Source organism: Apodemus sylvaticus, chromosome 19 (genome assembly GCF_947179515.1).
Source record: "Apodemus sylvaticus chromosome 19, mApoSyl1.1, whole genome shotgun sequence".
Taxonomy (NCBI): domain Eukaryota; kingdom Metazoa; phylum Chordata; class Mammalia; order Rodentia; family Muridae; genus Apodemus; species Apodemus sylvaticus.
The window spans coordinates 38,949,957-38,960,453 of record NC_067490.1 but is presented as its reverse complement, the minus strand read 5'-3'; the positions used below and the strand labels follow the sequence as shown (position 1 = coordinate 38,960,453).

General features: G+C 34.5%; 1 pseudogene; it reads right to left on the bottom strand.

Moving 5' to 3' along the window:
• Positions 1 to 1,410: 1,410 nt before the first annotated feature.
• Positions 1,411 to 2,684, bottom strand: LOC127669196 (40S ribosomal protein S8-like; annotated as a pseudogene).
• Between the last annotated feature and the right edge of the window lie 7,813 nt (positions 2,685 to 10,497).

The following is a 10,497-nucleotide window of genomic DNA, read 5'->3' as shown; positions in this document are numbered from 1 at the left end:
GGATGAACCAAACTAGATTCCATTATATGCATTTTCTACATGAAACATAATCTGAAAAAAATCCATGTATGATCTTGTATATTTTTCCCTACATTTTCCCCTTTGTTGTGACCATTAACTATGTGTCATTTTTGGTTTGATGATGTTAGTTTGAAACAGCTCTCTTTTCAGTAAACTGTTACAATGAGTAGACCACATCCATTCCAAATAGATACCAACATGCCAGGAAATGATGTGAATAATCTCAAGCACTTAACCCTCTTTACTCATCATTACTGGTTTTTAAAACATTGCCTGCTGTTTCCCTGACATAAGAGTGTATATGAAGTTCCCATACTCTACAAAGGCCATATTGCTATTCCCCCACTGCCTTCATCTCTCCTGCCTCAGCTTGAATGCCATAAATTTGGACATCAATGACATTTAACTCTGATCTTTGCTAACTAAAACCTATTTTAACAATGCCTGTTTGTATTTGTCATTGCATTTTCTTTCTAATTACTTACATATGTTTTCTCTTATTTCCTTTCATCTCTCCAGGATCATATCTGTTTTAGTTATTGTTGTTTCTAGGACATACACAATGACTGGCATTTCCAAATATTTATTCAGTGAGCTTATTGTTAATCAGCATTACCACCTACATTAGTTAAACTTTAAAATCAGAACTCTAAACTTAATCTGCTTACAGAGTATTTGAATTCTATCCACTTAATCTCAGTTTGTCTCACAGTAAGACAATTTAAAAATATCTTTAAAAACTGGAAGAGAGCATAATGAAGTTGGTGCCCCAAAGGCAATTTGAACAAGAAATATGAGTCTCTGTGTTATGAGCAACTTGTCACAATTTAAACATTTTACATTTTTTTTTATACTGAAGAGAATTTCTTCCTGCTATTTTCTTACACGTGCCGAAAGCAAGGTTTATTGTTGCTATTATTGCTGCAGCTTTTGTTTATTGTGAAGGTATAAATATAATTTGAAAATCAGATGTAGATAATGGTTAATTTGTTGTTTGCATGACAACAAAGTGCAGAAAGGATCTAACATTTTAGTTATATATATATGTATATATATATATATTTATGCATATATATGTATATTTATATATACAAATAATCAATATATACATATATGCATAAAGTGTGTATATTTGCATACACATTACATATATATATATATATATATATATATATATATATAGGCTGAGATACATCGGGTACTATTTTTAATTATAATGGAAATATATATGTTTAACTGAAATATTTATATGTATATACATAAAATGTACAAACACACACATATCACTGTTTGAAATACAACAGGTAGTATTGTTTTTCTAAAAAAAAAATAGAACAGCAAATACCCTTATTACACAAGCTATGGGTGATGTTTATTTCATTTGCTTTTTCAGACTTTGATCTTCAGCAGATAGATCTCCAGCACATAGCCATCTGCTCTGGTACATTGGCCTGGTCTTGAGGCAAGAAGCTTGCCCTGCTGGAACTACTCCTCCAAAAGACTGCTGATTTGGCATTCTTTTTCCTTTCTTCGTATTTCTTTTGAATTTTCTTCAATCGCTTTTTGTTTAAAATCTCTTCCTCCTCAGGTGTCAACTTGGCCCCCTTCTTGTGGCCCAAGGTCAGGGTAGAGTAGGACAAGCACCACTGCCAGTACTGTCAATAAGCACAAGGCCATTCTTCATCAGAGTCTTGCTTCAGACCAGCTCATTGTTGAGTGCATTATAGACAACATCATTGATCCTTGTTTTGTGAGTACAACACTCAGAGCCCCAGGAAAAGTTCCCCACATCCAATCTCAGGGCATGGTGCTTCTTATTGCCTCCTTGAATTTGGACTGTGTGTATGTGGTGAGAGCAAAACTTAGTGTTGGCAACAGGCTATCCCAACTCATACCTCTGTTTCTTGTAGTTGGGCTTTCTCTTAACTTGGTCTTGCAACACTTGTGCAAGTTGTCCCAAGAGATGCCAATGGCTAGGCGCTGGCTGGAAAGAGGAAGCACAAAGCTTCAAAGTTCAGGTTTTAAAACTACAGGTAGTATTCTTAAAATTAGTTTTAATGTGAACTGAAATATATGTTCAGCTGATATATGTAAATATATATATATACATATAGTTTGTGTATATAAATATATATGTTTGTGTGTGTATATCTGGTTAACATGTATGTATAACTGTTAAGGCAATGATAATCAAGCTGTAATCCATAGACCTACAAAGGGTAGGGATAGAGGAATGGACTAGGCAGGGGTAGATAGTCCTTCCTGGGAAATGCAAATAAAATAATTATGAAGGGATGGGGTGTGATGGAATGTGAGGATCAATCGGCAGCAGGTAGGTGGGGGCAGAAGAGAGAATATAAAGACAGCTAATATTATATTAAGGGCCATTTAAGGGATTCTATGGAAAACTAATATAACAGGAGCTTCCTTAAATATAAATAAAATATAAATTATGAAGGAGCTCTAAATGAAATTGCCAAATAATGGGAGTACAGAGGCCTATCTGGATATCTCTTGTCACCAAATAAAACTTCTAGTACCAGGACTGGGTTATTGGTACTAGAATTGTTGGCCAAGAGGTTTACATTGGAACCCCAAACAACCCATGCCATTGCCAAAACTGTAGGTTTCTCTCCATAAATTGATGACAAGCAAGACCCCATTGCTGCAGACATCTCCTATAAAACTCATAGAACACAGTACACTTGACCTTGAACCTACACAAAGCCTTCATCTCTGCATGCTACTATTGGGGTTAAAGGAAGATTCTCTGCCAAATAATTAAGGATAATTGTAAATACCAACCCAGAAAAAACAAAAACAAAAACAAAACAAAACAAAAAAAAAAACAGAAAAAACCTCTGATGCACACAAAGATGTCTCCTCTGCAAGATATGTTAGTACACTAATTGCACATAACATGTAGGAGTTTGCAACCAATATCTGATTTGACTTAAGACCCATTCCACAAGATGGAATAAGACCTGACACTGCTTAGATAATAACCTTAGACTAGATAGTCTTGGAGCTAAGACAAAACAAGGAGTCGAAGGTAAAAAACAAGGTATCTCAAAATGTGGCAATACAATGACTCCTAATGACATTCTACCACACTCAGATCAGTGCCTTTCTCAGTCATTACAGAGAAGCTTCCTCCTATAGCAGATGGAGAAAAATACAGAGGCCAGACAATTTGCAAAGAGTGAGAGACTTTAAAACACTTAGCTCTAAATGGAATGTCTCCATCAAGTGGATTCTCTAGGGATGGGGAACCCCATGGAAGAAGAAGTAAAAGGACTAAGTTCCAGAAGGGATGAAGGCCACCAGAAAAACAAGATTCTCTACATCAGTGGTTCTCAACCTGGGGGTCACGACTCCTTTGGGGTCACAATAAGCTATCTTCATATGAGATATTTGCATTGCTTCATAATGGAAAAATATAGTTATCAAGGAGCAACAAAATAATTTTATGGCTGAGGGCACCACAACATGCTTGAGAACCACAGCTCAACATTACTATCTATCTTAAGAACTCGAAGAAACTGAGGCATGCCCAGGGCTTGCATTGGTCTGTGCCAGATGGGATCCTAGAGCTTAAAGGAGAAGTGGACACAGTCATTCATCCTTAACTTAGAAGCAATCTCCAATTGATAACCAACAGTAAGTGAAAATTGAATTTCCTTAAAGGAGTCTTACTGGGGAAAAATCTACTCTTAAGTGTAAGCTGGGTGCTTAGTAGTCAATGTCAACAGAAAATGAAGATGCTCAACAGCATCTTTGGGGGTACCTTTTCTTATAAAGTCATGTTGAGGTTTTTACTTTCCTTTTTGAAAAAGTTTTATTTTATTGCTTTATAATTTTGTATTAAATATGTTCCTCATAAATACTCTTCTTTTTATTCCAGAGGTCTTTTGGGAATATATTATGGCTTCCAATGTAGTGTTTTTTATTGGATTCCTAAGTAGGTAAGAGTGAGTCGGTGTCTTGTGCCTTCTCTTGGGTTTATTTCATTCTGTTTGTTTGCTTTATCCAGTTCCACTGTGTTAGTTTTTATGGCATTGATCTGTATAGAAAGGGAGAGGTACAGGAATTGGAAAGAAAGAGGAAAAACTGTGATCAGGACTTACTAAGCAAGAAAAATTTTATTTTCAATAAGGGAAAAATATAAATTAAAAAATAAAGACATTTCAGTATCTCTCCAGTTATGACACACTTTTAGAGAGAATTTTCTTCTTTTCAACTTTGTCCATTGTTCATTCATTTAGTCTAGTAGCTCCTGAGGAACCAAAATCTAATTATTTTGTCATAGCCTTCCGTAAGTGACCTTAGCTGCAGATATCTTACATATTTCATTGGCATTAATCATCACAGGTAGAAAAACGGAAAACTCTGTAACTTAAAAAAAAAGGTTCATTATTTACTAAGTTCACTTGTGATTACAGAACCTCTTATTTTTCATGTAGAAACAGAAACTGCTGTGCTTTACAGACCATGTAAAGCAAATGCATTTATGTTTTGCCAACATATTCTTCAGTTACACACAATGCCTTTTATATTTTTCACAGTTTATTCTAAAGTACATGTGCAAACAGTGCTATAACCTTTGAAGTAGGAAATTTGTCTCCAGGTAATATTCCCATCCTGTCAGAGGCACCCAGCTAAGTGATATTGATGGGACTTTAATGATAGAAATTAATTACAGGGTTGAGTTGTTTCTCACCATTGTGTGGCACCGTGTTGTCACATTGCTTTCGGCTCCAGTGCTCCCTGCCACTTGTCTCTCAAGAAAGTTTGGCTGTAATTGAGGTGTGTGCATGTTTATCTCAGCTCGAACATATGTGTGTTGGGAGAAGGGGGAGGTATTCATTTTGCTGATCCCAGAGTGTGACAACTGCTTTGTGTTTTTAGATCACCTTTATTTTATAAATTCTTGTTTCCAGGCAATACTTTAGTAAAGGACACATCAAAATACTAGTCACAGAAGAAAAAGTGGTTGCTGGCCATTTATTAAACAGCATAAATCTAACATGAAATTTCTTAAACTTTGAAGTGCTATGTTGATAATATCATATATCAATCAAATAGTTTTATTGATATGTTCACTTGCAAAATAGTATTGATTAATCAGTGATTAGAGGAAATTTGATGTAGCATTAAAACCACCTTTTATATGAATGCCTGTGTAACCCCATCTTACACATATGTTCACTCAAATGCATGGTATATTTGATGCATATGTATTTGAATGAATATGAATATGGGGTTAGCTGTCTATGTGTATGTAGAGGCTAGTGATCAATCCCAGATATCTTTCTCTATTATCACTCAAGTTATTTTGGGGGTCAAGTTCTCTCACTGACCTTGAAGCTCAATTATTTAGATAGACTGGCTGGCCAATAAATATCCCCAATCCCCTGTCTCCTCCTTTCAGTCATAAGATTACAGATGCATACTACTACCACAAGCTTTTGAGAGCATGCTGAGATCCTACTCAGATGCTAACATTTGCAATGAAAGCACATTAGCTTCTAATCCATCTCCTCAGCCCCGGGATCACAGAATTTTGAAGCATTTTCAAAGGAAATGCAGAGAGTTTAAGACTGAAAAAGACTAAAGGTATTATAGTAGGATCTTGAGAAAATGTGAAAGGCTCATGTACCATATAGGCAAATAAAGTCTAAGGTATCTTAAAACCAGAGAAGATACAAAAGTATCAGTAAAAAATGAATTTAAAAGGTATATTTTGATTATGAACTGAGGGTAGCAGTGTACTGTTTATTGTGAACCTGTGTGTGTTTATGTATGTGTGTAGTTTGTAAACTACTATCTATTGCATACTTAAGAAGCAGTAATTAACATTTTGTAACACATATGTGTATGTATGCACATGTGCATGTGCGTGTATGTGTGTGTCACATTGTTACCTAATGCTAACTTTAACTATGACTTTTTATAAAAAAAATTAATATTTTCTTTTAAAGCAGCTTTGGGAGAAGACAAATTCCTAAGGTACCTTACCTCTTCATAGGCACAGTGGTTGAGTATACTTACATAATGCACATTGATTTGTGATGACTGCTCAATGTCCACAATTTATGTCAAATGTGTTCTTGCTGTGGTAAACTCAGTCAGCTTCATGAAATGTTTAATGTCCTACAACCACCATTATACAGAATAGTTTCACTATCATAAAAATTCCACGTGCTCTTCATATTTTAAACCTTTCCACGGTTAGTCCTGGATAACAACCAGTGTTTTCATTAACTACACAATTTTACCTTTCTTACAATGCTATATGGTAGGAATCATGTAAATTGCAGCTCTTGTGGACTTGATTCTTTTACCCAACATCATATCTTTTTAATGTGTCATTACTGTCTTTTCATCGCTGGATACTTTATTCTTTAGAGTATTAGACAATGTTTCTTTTTTTTAATTGATATATTTTTTTATTTATATTTCAAATGATTTCCCCTTTTCTGGGTCCCCACTCCCTGCAGGTCCCATAAGCCCTCTTCTGTCCCCCTATTCTTCCATCCACCCCTTCCCACTTCCCTGTTCTGGAATTCCCCTATACTCTTGCACTGAGTCTTTCCAGAACCAGGGGCCACTCCTCCATTCTTTTTGGACATCATTTAATTTGTGGATTATGTCCTGGGTATTCAAAGTTTCTAAGCTAATATCCACTTATCAGTGAGTGTATACCATGACTGATCTTTTGAGACTGGGTTACCTCACTTAGTATGATGTTCTCCAGCTCCATCCATTTGTCTAAGAATTTCATGAATTCATTGTTTCTAATGGCATAGCAGCCCTATTTGTAGTAGCCAGAAGCTGGAAAGAACCTAGGTGTCCTTCAACGGAGGACAATGTTTCTTTATATAGCAGTTTAACTTTTTATATTAGAATTTTATTTCCTTTTTAATTTTACTTATGAGGTTCAATATAATTATATAATTTCTTCCTTCCCTTTCATCCCTTTAAACTCTGATGTACACATTTCCTCACTCCCCTTCAAATCACGGCCCCCTTTTCATTAATTATTATTGTATGCCTACATGTAAACACACACATACATGTATATTCCTAAATACAACTTTTGGATCCATATAAAAATACATGTGTGTATGTTTTTAGAGCTGACCCTTTGGCACTGAACATCCAATTGCTGTGCTCTTCCCTGGGGAAGAGCACCTCTCCTGCTTCTAACTTTCTGCAGTTGGTCAAGTTTTATTTTTATAGGGTTGAAGCTTTATGTATGCACCCAGCTCTTGAAGGAGATCTTGTTTGAAGATTTGTTCTGCAGGAATAAAATTTCTATTAAGATACATGTTCAAGTTTCTATGTGAACTTAAGTGTCTGGTATACTGAACTAAACATTAAGAGCCTGTCAGGATATATGGCAAAAGTAAGCTTACTTAAAAAACAACAACAACAACAACAACAACAACAACAACAAAAACTCTATCTTCCAGTTAAGCTACATCAGTTTGCATTCCTATGTGAAATGGATGAGAGTTACTATATCTTGGTTAAAATTTCATGGAATCAGTGTTTAGGATTTTTAGAATTTTAATAAATCATGCTTGACAAATCTTCTTACTTGAATATGCAGTACCTGAAGGATTCATAATGATAATAATCTGTTACCATAGTCATTTACACTCTTTATATGTCCTTTGGTGAGGTTTTGGTTCATGTCTTTTCTTGTTAATCATGTTCATTTTCTCATTTTTTAGTTTTAAAATTTTTAGTATAATTTGAGTAAACTGTCCTTCAGATTTATATTTTACAAAGATTTTCTTTCACTTTGTGCTTCATGTTTTGTATTTCTGATGTCTTCATAATGAAAGATGCCTAGCTTAATCAATTCTTTGGTTTCCAAACTATAATTTTTGCATTTACAAATATTACACTCAAACCACTCCAGTGTTCATTCCTCTGCAAGCTTCAATCCTGTGTTTTCTCCTTTTCCATCTTTCTCCTCCTCCTACTCCTTCTTATAGTTCTTCTTCTCTTCCTCCTATAACACCTCCTATTCCTTCTCTTTCTTCTTTTAAATTTTGAATTTTACCTTTCAGTATATGATACATTTGTAATTATTTTTGAAAAGTAAAAATTGTGCCTAGTTATAGTTTATTATTGGTCCAGTTAAAAATACATTATATGATAAAATTCATTTTGAACAGTTGTAATTTTTACTCTTTTATCAAGGATCATCCCTGTACATTTATTTCTGGCTCTCTATCATGCTATGCTTTCCTTTTTGTTGAATTCCTCACCAAAACTTCAGTACCGAGATTCCTGAACCTGTACAGTAAACCTTACAGCTATGTGGTATCAGTTCTTCATATTTGCATAAGTGCCATTATGATGACCTTTTAGACTTACTTCATTTTTAAGATTTTGTGAATAAAGCACGAATAAACATGAAAGATGAGTTAACTCTTTAATCAAATTTGAGGTAATTTAAATATATACTTACTCTAATGGGATAGCTGGATCATGTGATAAAACCATTTATTTTTGTAAATGAATTTCCACACTAATTTCTACAGTGGGTTCACCAGTTTTTATTCACACAGACCACAAGTATGTGATTGCCTTTCCCCACATCTACAACAGTACTTGTGATTATTTGCGTAATTGACTGTAGCCATTCTGACTGGAGCAAGATAACATCTAAAATTCTTGGATTTGAATTTTTTTCTGGTAGTTAAATATGTTGGGCATATTTTTAAAAATATATTTTCAGCCGTTTGCTTTTTAGTTTTTGCTTTTCAGTTGTTTCATTCCATGCACAATTGAAAACATTTATTTTGCTTTTCATTTACTTTTTTTGAGAATTTCATACACTAGTCCCCTCCCATTCCCCCATAAATGCATGACCTATTCTTTATTAGTGTTGCATGTGTATATATAAATACAATATGCTGAATTCACTTAATATTGCTCATATATATTAGAACTCCTTATAAAAATCCCCTCCACAGGCATACATATAGATGCATATATGCATGCACATGCATGCATGAGTGTGTGTTTGCTTTTGTGTGTGTGTTTATGTGTGCATGTGTGTGTGTGTGTGTGTGTGTGTGTGTGTGTGTATGTGTGTGTGTATTTAGGGCTAACCATCAGTAAGATATTTAGGGAGGTACAATAGGAGCACTTATATTTTAGGGGTAACAACTAACTGAATGTAAGGCTTGATTGATAGGAAATAACTCATGTCCAGTGCTATAAATCTAGTCAACTACCCATGGGTGCAGTCATGATTCTTAGAGAACCTAGTTTCCTAAACTAGTATAATTCTCACATGTATTGTAAATACCTATCTTTGTAGTAAAAAAAAAAAAAAGTGAGATGGGGCCCTCATCTCTCACTAAAGAAACTTCTGTTTTGCAGCAGATGGAGATTATCATAGGAATTCAGAATTGGTCATATTCAGAGAAAAGTAACTGCAGTGTTCTTCCAAATTGATACATCTAGGTGCAGAGGACATCTGAGAAGAGAAAGCAGAAATACTCTAAGAGCAAGGGGTTCAGGATGCCTGCTACGAGAAATTGTCTAGAAATCTTAACATTATAGGTTCCTAAACAAGATGTGGACAATAACAACACTACTAACATTTTAATGTAGATGAAATCATCTTAGGGATTTCCCCCTAGATGAAGCTACAGAGATGTGGTGCCTGCTGAGAGAGAAAAAATCTGTGTTCTCCTAAGTATCAGATCCCAAGTGTCATTTTTAACAACATGTTCATAAGATTGACACCATGTCCCACTTTTATGATTGGGTTGTTCATTTTCTTGATGTTTAGTTTTTGAGTTGTTTGTATAGTCTAAATACTAATCTTTTCACATGCAAAGCTGCTAGATATTTTGTTCTCATTCATTGTCTACTGGGATAATAGTGTCCATTTCTGTAGAGAATATTTTTAATTTAATAACGTCTCATTTGTTACCTTTTAGTTTTAATGACTATACTATGAGGTTTTTTCCCCCATAAAGTCCTTTCTTATACAAAAGGTTAAAATATATATTCTAATTTCTTTTCTGTTAGACACAAGCTATCAGCCTTATGTTGTGGCCTTAGATCCATTTGGAATTGATATTTGTGTAGGGTAAGAAATTAGAATGGAATTTCATTATTCTACATGTAGTTTTCTTCAACTAAATGACTGGGTGCATATTTATCTTCAGTGTATACTAATGGATTATTTTCTTAGAAATTAAGTGGCTGTAGAAGTATGGGGTTATATGGGTCCTCACTTCACTTGTACTGATTGCTGTGTGTCTGTTCTTATGCAAGGACCATGATGTTTTATTTATCATATTTCTACAGTATATCTTGATCTATGAGACTATAATAACCCAGTGGGTCATTTATTGCTATGAACTGTTTTAAGATTTTTATTGTTAAAGATTTTTACTTCTTAGTAAGAATCATTCCAATATAATTTTTAAGGTGACTGTG